The 16,907-nt window shown below is 45.8% G+C and overlaps 1 protein-coding gene across 1 annotated transcript in view; it reads left to right on the top strand.

Annotated features, from left to right (window-relative positions):
• The window catches only part of EXD3 (exonuclease 3'-5' domain containing 3), a 253,305-nt gene that overhangs the window by 163,432 nt on the left and 72,966 nt on the right, over window positions 1-16,907 (top strand). The window lies entirely within an intron of this gene.

Below are 16,907 nucleotides of genomic sequence, written 5' to 3'. Positions count from 1 at the left end.
CGACCTAGTGTTACAGACAAGCCAGGCAAGCCGCTGGGGGAGTCGCGAGCGCTGGTGTGACCTTACCTAGCCCAAAACACAGAAACGATGATGTGAGGGTATAACTGATATGAGTGTACAGCCTACACGTCCACTAGGAAGCATCTGTGACAACGAGGCAGGGAGCTCAGTGCCTCAGGGACGCCATAGTTCCTGTTGAAATATAATCTTATGAATATTGCAACGAATTGGCAGCCTGAATTGTGATGACCGTGACCGCCATGTCTTAATCTCCATCTTCAGTATGAAACGGAGACCGACACATGTCCAAACTCATAGGCTCAATACTCACTAAATGGTTTTCGGATGGAAGATCTACTAGATAGACCGTCAGTAGGTCGACACCAGATGGTCGACATGCAAATGATCAACAGGGATTTAGGTTGACAGGGTTAAAATGCCGACATGGTGAAAAGGTTGACGCATGGTTTTTCATGATTTTTAGGGTTTGGGTTAGGCACCTGGCGCAGGGTTGTGGAAGGGGACGTTTCGGGTTAGGCACAAGGGGCAGTGTTAGGGTTGAAGATTAGGGTTAAAATAAACAAATAAAAATTTGCGTGTCATCCTTTTGACCCCGTCAACCACTCGTTGTCGACCATTTAACATTTCACCATTTGATCCTGTCTACCTATTGCCTGTTGACCATCGGGTGTCGACCTATTGGCTGTACCTACCTAGGAACTGTAGGTCTTTCTCACCCTCACTAAATGTACCAATGTAAAACATACCACTGTTATTAACATTTGCTAACATAGGGCCTGATACAGCGGTGGACACTATTTTGATTATCGGTGGTTTGCGCATGTGTCCCAGCCGCATTGCGCACGTGCTGCGAATGAATTGCAATTGCGCTTGCTGTGAGGATTCGCTCACAATTGATTCCCCTGGAATAGACCGTTTTGTGGGTGGCTACAGGGAGTTCCAGCCAAAACGTGGGCGTGTTGGGACCTTTTACTGTGCGCGTGCTAGCCCAATGTCTGCGATCGCGCACGCAGAGCACAAAGCTCCAGCACCTGTTACCGCCGCCATTCTGAGTGACCACAGAGTCGATGTTTTCAGGATCTGCATCCAATGCCGCGTTTCTGTACGCAGTTGCGGGCAGCTTCGAGGTTTCCGGTGGGCGTCTCGAAAACAAATTCTGCCGGCTCAGGCATTAGCATATTTTAGCAATTACGTTTGCATTACCGTAAACCGCTGAATCAGGCCCATATTCCGTAGCGCTTTGCACTGTTTATATTGGAGTATTCATATGGGTGTAGTAATAGCTAATTAAACAGCGTTTTATGTTCTGATGTTTCTCCTTGGTCGTATTTTGTACCATAAGCAAAAAAAATGGTTCCTTGTTGTAGATGTCATTATTTTTCCCCTATTCATTTACTGCACCACAGCCGCTCGTCTCTGTGTCGCCTACGTAATACTCCTGTACAGCGCATGTTATGAGATCTGCATGTCCAAAGTATATACTGTCCCTGTACTGCGTATCCTCCCACCCGCGTCTCCAGCCCAGAACATCGGGGAAGCAGGTAATTAGCGGATCAGCGCGCAGCATTCCTTACAGACACAAGGGCTCCCCAGGGGACGCTGCTGGGATTTTTCGCTACCATTTTTCCTTTTCCTGTGAAAAAGGGCAGCAGCCAAATAAGAACGTTAAAAAATACGGAAGATAAAAATCATACTGGTAAAGAGGACAATGGCAGAGGTTAACCTTTGTCTTACTGCGTGACGTGGGCCCCCGACTGAGAATAGCAGGAGCTTTGCCCCCACCGCCCTGTGCCGTCCAGATAAGGACACTTTGGTGCATAGCAAAACCGGACGTTAACCCTTTCCCCCTGGCAGGAATCCGCTAAGGACAAACAGTGGCACTGCAGTAGGGACAATGCAGATTTCGGAGATCCTCTGGGGGATTTTGGGATCATTGCGGTCAAGGCAGAAATACCCTCACTTGTCCTTTTGAATAGGAATATCGAGATCTGTCTTGCGAGGCGGTCGGACGCAGTCGCAAGTATAGTTTGTACTATCCATGTGTCACTTAAACAGAGGGGTCGGCGCAGAGACGACCGTGTGCCCCTTTGCAGAGCATTTTTTCACACTGCTATTGCTCAGCATGTGAGCGCAGGCGAATGCATCCTGATCATATCTACACTGACATGAGAGGAGGTCGGGAGGTTCATTCTCACATAGAAAGTCTACAGTAATGCTGGGCATACACTATACAATTATCTGTCAGATATCTGGCCAATCTGGCTGGTTGGAATGAAAACCTGGTAATGTATGGGAGCAAATGACAATCGTCCACTTGCTCACAAACACTGAAAAAAATACAAAAATGGTCGTTTAACCTAACTAGTTAAACCAAACGAATTTAACCAATTTGAACAATCATTTTTGTCCATTTTCCAGTGTCTGGACCAAATGGTACATTGCTGTTTGCTCCCATACATTACCAGGTTTTTATTCCAACCAGCCAGATTGGACAGATGTCTGACAGATAATTGTATAGTGTATGCCCAGCATAAGGGTGTGTTAATCCTATGCAGACCTGCAGGAACCCGCTGATGTGCCTGTCAGTTGGGTTATCTGATGAAGGCTCCTAAACTTGGTGCAGACGTCGGTGATGGTTATAATCACCGGCACAGATACTTGCAGTGTCTCTTTCTTTTGTAACATTTGTACTTTTAAAAAACCACATGAACCTCTTCTGTTATCCCACCACGCAGACCGTGGGCAAACTTCGGCAATTATACTGCTAAATCTTTACCTGCTCTATGTCCTATTTTTAGACCTTTATTCGCCTGACCATATCCTCAATTATGTCACATGTCACTTTGACGATGTCACGGGTGTCCCTTACTGTTACAGCTGATTTGTTGGGAAAGCATAATCACATCTATGGCCCGTATTCAATTAGAGACGAAAAGTCAGATAAGTTTCGCCTGTCTGACTTTTCGCCTGTTTCAGAGGCGTAAACTTTTCACGCATGGCCCGCTTTTCTTGATATTCAATTCCTAAATAGGCACAAACGTAAAGCGGCGAATACGGAACAGGCGGAAAGTACTGTCAGAATTGGGGAAATCAGTCTGTACCCCAAAATAAGATGCACTAACATAGGGAATCAATGTAGATGTGTACTAATAGCCCTAATAAGTGTTTGGGGTACTTAAGTAGTTTAAATAGCTTCTTATTGGCGTCTTTGCACAAGTGGTGAAGAATAGCATAAAGCAGTATTTTTTGGTGAAAATAACTAATCCAGTCAAATTTGGGGTACCTGAAAATGGGTGATAGCATATTTTTATGTCTCTAAAGTGAACTTTTAAATAACGTGAAAAACCACCCTCATAAATGCACCTGCAATCCCCAAAACACTTGGCCCCTCCTTACAGCACCCCAAGAAGTCTATATCGCTAGTTTTTATAGTTGTCCCCCCACTTTTTACTTTTTCGCCCCCAAAACGAAAGTACTTTTTTGGGGTGTTCTGAGGTAATTTTTTCTCTGTCCTTTGGGGGGCTGTCCCAAGGGTTCTGAGTCTTTTCCCCACGTTTGCACACTTTTTTTTCCCTGCTATCCATAAGAAATACTTTTCCGCCTATTACAATGCAATGACTTTCCGCTTACGTGAAATCGTCCTGGAATTGAATATGGAGATACTTTGAAAACAGGCGGAAAGTCCGAATTCGCGGAAAATTATCTCCAAACGGCACTTTTCGCCTCCAATTGAATCCGCCCCTAAATTTGTCAAGATAATTCTGGGAGGGAAATGATAAAGCGGAAAAAAAAAAAATATTTATAGGGTAAGAGGTCAAACTGGGCAATGCATTGGCCGTGGTGACAGTTTGCGTCGTCATGGCCTCACCCAAGAAGGAGTAAAACTGCATACCGTGACATCATGCTGACAGGGGCATGATGACAGCGAATCGCATCATCAGGGGAGTGGGTGTGGTCTGAGAGAGTGGCCAATTATGGGTAAGATTCCGTTTAAGGCAGAGACCTATAGAAACTTGGATTTATTGTATGTTTAAACAGTCCTAAGAAAGATTGGATGCTGTATGTGATCTGAAGAGCTTGCATTCTAGTCATGGTGTGAACAGTAGTGCAGTTTCCACATCTATATGGGCAGAGAACCTATAGGGGATTACTTCAAATGGAACATAATGCAGCTTTATGGAATATGTCCCCCTTCTCTTCCCCGCACTGCCTTGAAAGACCTGCTTAGCATTGCATGACATTGCTAAGCACCCTTTCAGCAAAGACTGGGTTAAGCTATGTGCTAAACTTGGGGTCATTCGTCAAGCGAGCCTTAATCGGTTGGAAAACTGGGACCCCAGGGCTGCCCCTGTTATAAATGGAATGGGAAAATGTCCCAGAGAGGCAAGCAGTGCCCTCAGAGAGAGCGTTCCCACAGAACCGCCGCGCAGATTAGCTTAACCCTTTATCAGGGTCACCCAGGCTCTGTCACCGAGAGGATGGGAGCATGAGCAGGGACAGGGAGAAGTCAGCCCTACGCTGCTCTCAGGCTGATGCATCCACATTGCGGCCAGTCTACCTGGTCATTGCAATTCTTATTTCAGGGTTTTTATGTGAATCCCGGATATTAATAATATAGTTATTATATTTATAACCTGTGTGTAACTATAGCAGCTTGCTCATCGGAACAACACTGAGCTTTGTAATCTAACTGAACTGCCAAATATGGTAGAAAATCATAAATGACAGTCATGGGGAAATGGGGTTTATAGAGGAAATGTTATATGGATCTAAAATTAAATTTAGTTTGTATTTTTAACCTGGACCTGATCTCCTGATTCTGACCATCTTTTCTAATTCGGTACTCAGGACCCCAAACAGTGCATGTTTTCCAGGTCTCCTCACAGAATCACAAGTGAAATAATTAGCTCCACCTGTGGATCTTTTAAAATGTGTCAGTGTGCAATGGATCCACCTGTGCACCTGCTGGGTGACCTGGGAAATGTGATCTGTGTGAGGTCCTGAGGACCGAGTTTGAGAACCAGTGTTTTATAGTATTCACTGGTAAAGAATCATTATATTCTGCACGCTGTAATACTGACTGCTGGAACTGCAATGTGATTGGTGCTAATCCTACACTTCCATATTACTCTGCATGCTGTATAATACTGACTGCTGGAACTGCAATGTGGTTGGTACTAATCCTACACTTCCATATTACTCTGCATGCTGTATAATACTGACTGCTGGAACTGCAATGTGGTTGGTACTAATCCTGCACTTCCATATTACTCTGCATGCTGTATAATACTGACTGCTGGAACTGCAATGTGGTTGTTGCTAACCCCACACTTCCATATTACTCTGCATGCTGTATAATACTGACTGCTGGAACTGCAATGTGGTTGGTGCTAATCCTGCACTTCCATATTACTCTGCATGCTGTATAATACTGACTGCTGGAACTGCAATGTGGTTGTTGCTAATCCCACACGTCCATATTACGCTGCATGCTGTATAATACTGACTGATGGAACTGCAATGTGGTTGGTGCTAATCCTGCACTTCCATATTACTCTGCATGCTGTATAATACTGACTGCTGGAACTGCAATGTGGTTGGTATTAATCCTACACTTCCATATTACTCTGCATGCTGTATAATACTGACTGCTGGAACTGCAATGTGGTTGGTACTAATCCTACACTTCCATATTACTCCTGCATGCTGTATAATACTGACTGCTGGAACTGCAATGTGGTTGGTACTAATCCTACACTTCCATATTACTCTGCATGCTGTATAATACTGACTGATGGAACTGCAATGTGGTTGGTACTAATCCTACACTTCCATATTACTCTGCATGCTGTATAATACTGACTGCTGGAACTGCAATGTGGTTGGTACTAATCCCGCACTTCCATATTACTCTGCATGCTGTATAATACTGACTGCTGGAACTGCAATGTGGTTGGTGCTAATCCCGCACTTCCATATTACTCTGCATGCTGTATAATACTGACTGCTGGAAGTGCAATGTGATTGGTGCTAATCCTACACTTCCATATTACTCTGCATGCTGTATAATACTGACTGCTGGAACTGCAATGTGGTTGGTGCTAATCCCACACTTCCATATTACTCTGCATGCTGTATAATACTGACTGCTGGAAGTGCAATGTGATTGGTGCTAATCCTACACTTCCATATTACTCTGCATGCTGTATAATACTGACTGCTGGAACTGCAATGTGGTTGGTGCTAATCCCACACTTCCATATTACTCTGCATGCTGTATAATACTGACTGCTGGAACTGCAATGTGATTGGTGCTAATCCTACACTTCCATGTTATGATGCATGCTGTATAATACTGACTGCTGGAACTGCAATGTGATTGGTGCTAATCCTACACTTCCGTGTTATGATGCATGCTGTATAATACTGACTGCCGCTGCAGCAGAGTTGTTGATGCTAATCCTACACTTCAGTATTACTCTGCATGCTGTGGAACATCTCGGTGGCAGCACAGTTGTACAGTGGTTAGTATTGCTACTTCACAGCACAGGGATCATGAGTTCAGTTCCTGATCGTTGCCCTATATGTGTGGAGTTTGTATGTTCTCTCAGTGTGCGTGGGTTTCCAGTTTGTACTTCGATTTCCACCCACACTCCATAAACATGCTGGTAGGGTTACATGGCAGATGGTTAAGAAAAATAAAAAAAATCTGTACATTTTTAGTGTATGTGTGAGAGAGGGAATTTAGACTGTAATGTGAATGGAAAATATTCTATGTACAGTGCTGCATAAATGTTAGCACTATTCATATGTAGCAAGGGAACACATTGGGGGGACGCGTGCATGCCCAGAAAGAAAATGGCACCATCAAAGAAAAACATTAAATAGCTTGCAGTGTTGAACTTTGGCAGCCAAGGAGAGAAACCTTGCAGAGCCCTAATCTATAAAGTAATTTCCTACTGTTCTCCGCCTCGACCAGGAAACCTGATTTTTTTTCTCTTTCTATTAAAAAAAGAGATTAAGGTTTAATAGCGAATCCACCCAGAGATAGAGGTTGCCATATTGCTTCATAAATTGGTCAGTTATAAAGAAACCTGATTGGTTAAATCGGAAGCTTTACATTATTGAAGCTATTAACGCATGGCTATATCCATTCTGATTGGTCCATGGCTATATCCATTCTGATTGGTCAGAGCTCTATCCCTCAGGTCAGGATTTTGATCTGAATTAAGACCAAACATGGCCCTACACAGAGGAGTTGGTTTTGGCCCTCCAACTTTGATGTTATCTGTGCTTCCGTCATTTTCCTATTGTCCCTTACAATTATTTCCTCGAGTCCCATGTGAGCCACCAATAAACAGCCCCGTCCATTAATCAGAAGCACACACAGTTTTGCTTGGACGTCTCGGGCCCCCAGGAACCTTTGACGTTATGCGGGTGCCTTTGTTGATACCTTATTTATTATCCACTGACTGTTCAATACAACTATATTTGCTGACCGTCTTCAGTGCTGGATGTGTTTCCTGATAGATATAAAAGATCTATTGGCAACATTCCTGCGGTGTGATAAGTCATCACGACAATGGACTGCGTGCTGCCTGCTCCATTTGGATGGACAGTTTGTTTGTTTATGCCAAATTGCCCTGAAATCTCCCTCATAAAAGTTCAGAATGAATCCTTCTTTAATCATAACTCATTTACATGGCAGCCAATCATATGCTATTATTGGATCTCTGTAGAGAAAAGTCTAAACTGGCCAAATGGTTCTTGCCCATGTGTGGGCAGCATTAATAGGAAGACTCCCCATTCTCTCTGATCTATAACCGCTTCAATGGGGACTCCCCATTCTCTCTGATCTACAACCGCTTCAATGGGGACTCCCCATTCTCTCTGATCTACAACCGCTTCAATGGGGACTCCCCATTCTCTCTGATCTACAACCGCTTCAATGGGGACTCCCCATTCTCTCTGATCTACAACCGCTTCAATGGGGACTCACCATTCTCTCTGATCTGTGACTGCTCTAATGGGGACTCGCCATTCTCTCTGATCTATAACCGCTTCAATGGGGACTCACCATTCTCTCTGATCTATAACCGCTTCAATGGGGACTCACCATTCTCTCTGATCTATGACTGCTCTAATGGGGACTCACCATTCTCTCTGATCTATGACTGCTCTAATGGGGACTCTCCACTATCTCTGATCTATGAACGCTTTAATGGGGACTCACCATTCTCTCTGATCTATAACCGCTTCAATGGGGACTCACCATTCTCTCTGATCTATAACCGCTTCAATGGGGACTCATCATTCTCTATGTTCTATGACTGCTCTAATGGGGACTCACCATTCTCTGATCAATGACTACTGTAATGGGGACTCGCCATTCTCCCTGATCTATGAACGCTTTAATTGGGACTCACCATTCTCCCTGATCTATGAACGCTTTAATGGGGACTCACCATTCTCATCGATCTATGAACGTTTTAATGGGGACTCCCCATTATCTGTGATTTATACGCTTCTCTCTTGTTAGTATGAAGCTACCTGTCTGTAAGTGCTTAATAGGCATGGCTAGAGGTCACCTCTAAATATGGCATGTTATCAGGACATCAAAAGAGCTTTCAGTCCAAGAGCCTCACCCCATTACAAATGTATTTGCTCTCTGTCACTTCTCCTCTTTGAATATATATATCTACTACAAACAAGGGACACTATCTCTCCTACTTGGCCTTATTGCTTTCAACCTTGAATGTTCGTCAATATTTACTCTTGAAAGCCGTAGGTCTCTGGCTGCTGCAGGTACTAAGCTTAGCCCCATTTACTAAGGCACTTGCTGTACACCTTACTGTCATTGTGCCGAAAACTTTCCTGCACCACCGAGCCGTGCACTTGGCCCGTCGCTAAACTTCATCAAAGAACCCATCGTTGAAAGTGGCCCTATGTTTTCACTTCCTTTGCCTTTTGTGTTACATCCTGTTGTTTTTTTTCCTCCTCTTTTCCCTGTTTACCGCCCATCAAATATACATTAATCCTTTCTCTCTTTTTTTCCTTCCTTCCTCCCTCTCGAGGGTTTCAAAGGCACCATCAAAGCTGTTGACCTTACCCGTAACAATGGAAATCAATAGTTTTGGATGCTGTTGGGCATGTACTTGTAACATTCAGAATGCACAAATACACTAACAATAATTCTGTATTAACATGGCGACGTCAAAACTAATTCCACCTGGATTGTACGTCTGGCACCACCTGTAACTCGCTGTTTTCCTGTTGGCCCATCTTCTTCTCAGGCACATGAAACTGCTTGTGATAGACTCGCTGCTATCTTCCGAGCGAGGTCCTTTCTATCCCAGGGGGATTAAATAGCCTTTTAACTCAGCTTCCTCCTGTGAGCCGTGTTTGGAGGGGACCTCATTAGGAAGGGGAGGGCTGAAGTTAGGAATAGAGAGTTTCCCACCAGAAAGTTGAGAGACCTATTTTGGGAGACCAGAGATGACATCAGTCCTAACGGAACCTTTATCTATTTGTGTATTGGCTTCTTATGAATGCCAACCTCCCCGGCCTTTATCTGACTTTCTCTCACACACACACAGATAGACACTGAGCTCCACAAATACAGCCCTGCTCTTTACTCTCCATTATCAGGAACACTGATGGCATTTAGATGAGAATTGTGAAGCTGACCACCATTTTCCTGTGCTTTAAACAGACGCCGGACTTAAGAAACGCTCCCAGTGAATTTTGAAGTCACAAGGGAAGCTTGGGGGGGGGGGAGGGGAATTGTCATCATCATTATTATTAGTATTATTACAACAAGTGATGTGGTTTTAAAGATTAAAAGAGCAGGACACAGTTGCGGTGGCCAGTCTCAGGCCTGTCCTTCGGTTCGGCCCGAGCAATGGCCTTCAGCATTGATCACAAGTGGTCACGATGGTGCTGTTGGGAATCACTGTACAAGTAGGCCTATTGCAGTCTGCGGACGGCATTTATACCTGCCCCCGGTTAGTGAACCGAACGGCATTGTCCAATGTAGTGATGGCAGGCCCATTTGCTGATACCACTGATAGTGGCTTGCAGTATAGATTGATTACACCAGTGGTGGTCAAACTTTAATATGGCGCAGTGTTGACATTGAGTATTTCCCAACCACTGCCTAAATCAACATCAGTCTTTTCTGCTAAAAAACTAACACCTCCCACAGTCCTTAGCCCGTGACTAAAAATCGCTGATATAACAAATCTATGGCCAGAATTCGGTTGTTTGCGCCCCCTTTGCGTCTGACAGAGCTATTCAATTGGTCCTCCTGTCGGGCGCGATCTGCTGCTGGCTCCGGCATTTCAGCTCACACCCCCCGGGGGTGGCGAGCTCAAATGCACGGCCTGTTTGGGCGCCCAAACACCACTTTTCATGATCGCAGCCAGCACTTTGGTCGGGTGTAGCTGTTTTACCCGACTTCTAGGGCCGCGATAATTGGCATCAATTGAATAGCGCCACGCAATCTCCTGTCACTTTAGACGGGAGTTCGGGCGTGCTAAAACAATTGAAGTCTGCCCAAAGGCTTCAATGATACAAGTTTGTTACATTTTTGCAAATTCGTGTGGTAATCCTCCAATCTGTGAGGAGTATACCTGTTTCGTATGAGACCGTCAACCTATCGCGCTCCTGCTTCCCTACTGAGTAAACAGTGATGTCACTCGGTCAATAGGGTATTATAAAGTTGCATTGTTATGAATGCTGGTTCAGCCCTCAAAATGGCTGCCTCCACTATCTAAGGACACTTTAATACTTGTTACACACACCACACATGCTGCCCTTAAATTAGAAGCTTATGGTGCGTACACACGGAGCGATCAGCCAGCGATACGATATCACTGGCTGATCGTCCTGCACCCTCCCTGGTGTGCTGGATGATCGATATCTATTATCCAGCACACCACCATCCCTATAGTAACCTCCTCGATATCGAGCAGGTTGGCCAGCATGCACGGCCGATGTACGATACCGCTATCGTCCATATGTGCCGCACATCGCTGGTCGTTGGTAGGGACCAAAAAAATTAATGTTTTGAACGATAACGATATGAAGAATATCGTTATCGTTCAAATCGCTCATTTATATCGCTACGTGTGTGCGCACCATAATAGTAGTTTAAATCATCTCAGTGCGGAGCCATATTCTCCCTTGTGTGTACTGGAAGTGTCTCCGTAAGTGCATTGGTGTTTCAGTGCTTCCTTCCAGATCCATTAATTACTGTGAATTTATTTTTTATTTTATTTTTTTGCTACCCCGAGCTGTGCACAGCCTCGCATAATAAAATAAATGAGGAGGAATGAGCGGAATGTGTGCGTGCAGGTCCCGGGCACCCTGCACCCAGAGAATGCACCCGGGTATACTGTCGGCACAGAGCTAGGATAGAAGAGTGCTGTGTGGGAAAATCTTCTATTTAAGTGGTTCTCAGAGCCTGATACTGGTAGTGTCTGGCACACACAGGCTATTCATGACATGGTTCTTCGTTCCCATGACTAATTCTAAATGTGGCTTGAAAATGCACCATGAAGTCGGACAGTATTGCTCCTGTAAGGCTGCGCGATGGATGACCCGGCCATGAATCCATGCAGGGGGAGATGGGATATGTGAATATGTCCTTACCTCATCATCCCCTGAGAGATACCCAGAATCCCCTCCTCTTCCGCTGTATACTGTACAACGTGCAAGCTTGTCTGTACTTCATTCCACGATATGTACTGTAACCACAGTCCTGTCCTCTACCGCTGTGTATATAAACCTGTATGCACCTCATCCCCTGAGATACCCTGAATCCTCTCCTCTACCACTACATATGACATGTGAACATGTATGTACCTCATCATCCCCTGAGATATACCAACAGTCCTCTTCCTGTCTATATGACATGTGAACATGTATGCACCTCATCATCCCCTGAGATATACCCACAGTCCTCTCCTCTTCCTGTCTATATAACATGTGAACACGTATGCACCTCATCATCCCCTGAGAGATACCCAGAATCCCCTCCTCTTCCGCTGTATACTGTACAACGTGCGAGCTTGTCTGTACTTCATTCCACGAGATGTACTGTAACCACAGTCCTCTCCTCTACCGCTGAGTATACAAACCTGAATGCACCTCATCCCCTGAGATACCCTGAATCCTCTCCTCTACCACTACATATGACATGTGAACATGTATGCACCTCATCATCCCCTGAGATATACCAACAGTCCTCTCCTCTTCCTCTTTATATGACATGTGAACATGTATGCACCTCATCATCCCCTGATACCCACAGTCCTTTCCTCTTCCTCTTTATATGACATGTGAACATGTATGCACCTCATCATCCCCTGAGATATACCCACAGTCCTCTCCTCTTCCTCTTTATATGACATGTGAACATGTATGCACCTCATCATCCCCTGAGATATACCCACAGTCCTCTCCTCTTCCTCTTTATATGACATGTGAACATGTATGCACCTCATCATCCCCTGAGATACACCCACAGTCCTTTCCTCTTCCTCTTTATGACATGTGAACATGTATGCACCTCATCATCCCCTGCGATATACCCACAGTCCTTTCCTCTTTATATGACATGTGAACATGTATGCACCTCATCATCCCCTGAGATACCCACAGTCCTCTCCTCTTCCTCTTTATATGACATGTGAACATGTATGCACCTCATCATCCCCTGAGATACACCCACAGTCCTTTCCTCTTCCTCTTTATGATATGTGAACATGTATGCACCTCATCATCCTCTGCGATATACCCACAGTCCTTTCCTCTTTATATGACATGTGAACATGTATGCACCTCATCATCCCCTGAGATATACCAACAGTCCTTTCCTCTTCCTCTTTATATGACATGTGAACATGTATGCACCTCATCATCCCCTGATGACCACCAAATATTGAGAACGGCATCAATTCTTCTAGGTACACTTGCACACAGTCAGAGATTTTGTAGGATTATAGTCGGGTGTCTGTTTAATCAGTCATACCACACAGGTGATGATGATCATCATTTTCATATGTAGGTTGAAACACAGTCATCTGAAACAGAAACAGCTGTATAGGAGGCTTAATACTGGGTGAGGAACAGTCAAACAAAGGTGATGTTGTGGAAGACAGTTTCATGTCTCAGGTCATAAACAATGCATAGTTGCCACTCCTGTCGGCATCTTCATACTTCGGGCTCCCGGCGTCGGGATATGTACCGGGACTTCATACCCATTCCGTTTCTAGTCCTCTGATCATAATCCTTACCATAAGGGTCCATTGTCCCTGGGGTTCAAAATGTAGCATCACTTACCTGGGGCATTCTACAACCTGCCTTATATTATGCAGTGCTCATCGTAATTCATTTCTGTCATCAGTACAGTGGGTATGATGTAAAATTAGGATGGTTTTACCTTCATACAGTCCTATACTCAGGGCAGGGTGACTATTTTGCAGATTGCACATTGCTATTATAACCCTTATCCAATTGGCGCCTGCTCTAGGTTGGTGAAAGCAAATCCATATTTACCTATATATTTTAATCGTTTCCAGCTGGGCCAAGTACAGGAGAGTGTAGCAGCCCCCTCGGACAGGAGGGTGAAATGTGAGGGGCCAATGTCTATGCGGATCACGTGATTCAAATACACCACAGGGTTTGAGGTTTCTGGGTAACAGGAAACCCCCCTATAAGTGCACATTATTGGAGCACTAATTGCAAAGTTTATGGAATTTCAATATAACTTAATATTAACTTCTAAGAATCTGAGATTCAGAGATTAAATATGGATGGCAGGTTTTACATGTAATATGTAGGAAAATAATGTTTTGTTGTGCAGTTAGGTAGTATTACAGAATAGGGACATTTGTTGGAGCTTTAAAACCTGGGACTGTATCTGGAAATAAGGGACAGTTTTTGTAACGTAATTAATATCTGATTGGTTGCACATACATTCTATTGGGGTCCCAGGACAGTTGCACGCTGACTCTTTGGGGGTCACAGAACAATGACACACGGACACTTGGGGTCGCAGGACAATGGAACACTGATACTTTGTGTCCCAGGACAATGGCATACCGACAATTGGGGACCCAGAACAATGACGCACTGACACTTGGGGTCTCAGAACAATGGCACACTGACACTTGGGGTCTCAGAACAATGACACACTGACACTTGGGGTCTCAGAACAATGACACACTGACACTTGGGGTCTCAGAACAATGACACACTGACACTTGGGGTCCCAGAACAATGACGCACTGACACTTGGGGTCCCAGAACAATGACGCACTGACACTTGGGGTCTCAGAACAATGACACACTGACACTTGGGGTCCCAGAACAATGACGCACTGACACTTGGGGTCTCAGAACAATGACTCACTGACACTTGGGGTCTCAGAACAATGACACACTGACACTTGGGGTCTCAGAACAATGACACACTGACACTTGGGGTCTCAGAACAATTACACACTGACACTTGGGGTCCCAGAACGGGATCGGGATTATTTACCACCTGCCGCAGAAGCCCGGCAAAGGTGAGGATCCCGGCAGCAGCTAAGGTGAGTACAAACTAACCTAACCCCCTCCCTTCCCTAACCCTCCCTTAGGGGTGCCTAACCCTAACCTCCCCCCTTCCCCGCTGCCTAGACCTAGCCCAGGGGTGCTGCCTAACCTAACACCCCCCGCGGCTGCCCGCGCCCGGCTTACCTTCGATCGGGATACCGGGCTCCCGGCTTAGATAAAATGACAGGCTTCTGGATTTCGACGCCTATCATTAGACCCTTGCCGGGATTAGACAGTCTGTATGCCAACGGTCAGGATTTAGATCGTCGGCATCCCGACTGCATACCCCCAGAACAATGACACACTGACACTTGGGATCTCAGAACAAATGGAACAGTGACACTTGGGGTCCCAGGACAATGACACACTGACACTTGGGGTCCCAGGACAATGACACACTGACACTTGGGGTCCCAGGACAATGACACACTGACACTTGGGGTCCCAGGACAATGACACACTGACACTTGGGGTCCCAAAACAATGACACACTGACACTTGGGGTCCCAGAACAATGACACACTGACACTTGGGGTCCCAGGACAATGACACACTGACACTTGGGATCTCAGAACAAATGGAACAGTGACACTTGGGGTCCCAGGACAATGACACACTGACACTTGGGATCTCAGAACAATGACACACTGACACTTGGGGTCCCAGAACAATGACACACTGACACTTGGGGTCTCAGAACAATGACACACTGACACTTGGGGTCCCAGGACAATGACACACTGACACTTGGGGTCCTAGAACAATGTCACACTGACACTTGGGGTCCTAGAACAATGTCACACTGACACTTGGGGTCCCAGGACAATGACACTTGGGGTCCCAGAACAATGACACACTGACACTTGGGGTCCCAGAACAATGACACACTGACACTTGGGGTCCCAGAACAATGACACACTGACACTTGGGGTCCCAGAACAATGACACACTGACACTTGGGGTCCCAGAACAATGACACGCTGACACTTTGGGTCCCAGGACAATGACACACTGACACTTGGGGTCCCATGACAATGACACGCTGACACTTGGGGTCCCAGAACAATGACACGCTGACACTTGGGGTCCCAGAACAATGACACACTGACACTTGGGGTCTCAGAACAATGACACACTGACACTTGGGGTCCCAGAACAATGACACACTGACACTTGGGGTCCCAGGACAATGACACACTGACACTTGGGATCTCAGAACAAATGGAACAGTGACACTTGGGGTCCCAGGACAATGACACACTGACACTTGGGGTCCCAGAACAATGACATACTGACACTTGGGATCTCAGAACAATGACACACTGACACTTGGGATCTCAGAACAAATGGAACACTGACACTTGGGGTCCCAGGACAATGACACACTGACACTTGGGGTCCCAGGACAATGACACACTGACACTTGGGGTCCCAGGACAATGACACACTGACACTTGGGGTCCCAGGACAATGACACACTGACACTTTGGGTCCCAGGACAATGACATACTGACACTTGGGATCTCAGAACAATGACACACTGACACTTGGGATCTCAGAACAAATGGAACACTGACACTTGGGGTCCCAGGACAATGGAACACTGACACTTGGGGTCCCAGGACAATGACACACTGACACTTGGGGTCCCAGGACAATGACACACTGACACTTGGGGTCCCAGGACAATGACACACTGACACTTGGGGTCCCAGGACAATGACACACTGACACTTGGGGTCCCAGGACAATGACACACTGACACTTGGGGTCCCAGGACAATGACACACTGACACTTGGGGTCCCAGAACAATGACACACTGACACTTGGGGTCCCAGAACAATGACACACTGACACTTGGGGTCCCAGAACAATGTCACACTGACACTTGGGGTCCCAGGACAATGACACTTGGGGTCCCAGGACAATGACACACTGACACTTGGGGTCCCAGAACAATGACACACTGACACTTGGGGTCTCAGAACAATGACACACTGACACTTGGGGTCCCAGAACAATGACGCACTGACACTTGGGGTCTCAGAACAATGACGCACTGACACTTGGGGTCCCAGAACAATGACGCACTGACACTTGGGGTCTCAGAACAATGACTCACTGACACTTGGGGTCTCAGAACAATGACACACTGACACTTGGGGTCTCAGAACAATGACACACTGACACTTGGGGTCTCAGAACAATTACACACTGACACTTGGGGTCCCAGAACGGGATCGGGATTATTTACCACCTGCCGCAGAAGCCCGGCAAAGGTGAG

This window comes from Taudactylus pleione, unplaced genomic scaffold (assembly GCF_031769625.1).
Source record: "Taudactylus pleione unplaced genomic scaffold, aTauple2 ptg000897l, whole genome shotgun sequence".
NCBI classification, from domain to species: domain Eukaryota; kingdom Metazoa; phylum Chordata; class Amphibia; order Anura; family Myobatrachidae; genus Taudactylus; species Taudactylus pleione.
This window is presented reverse-complemented; position numbering and strand designations above follow the sequence as displayed.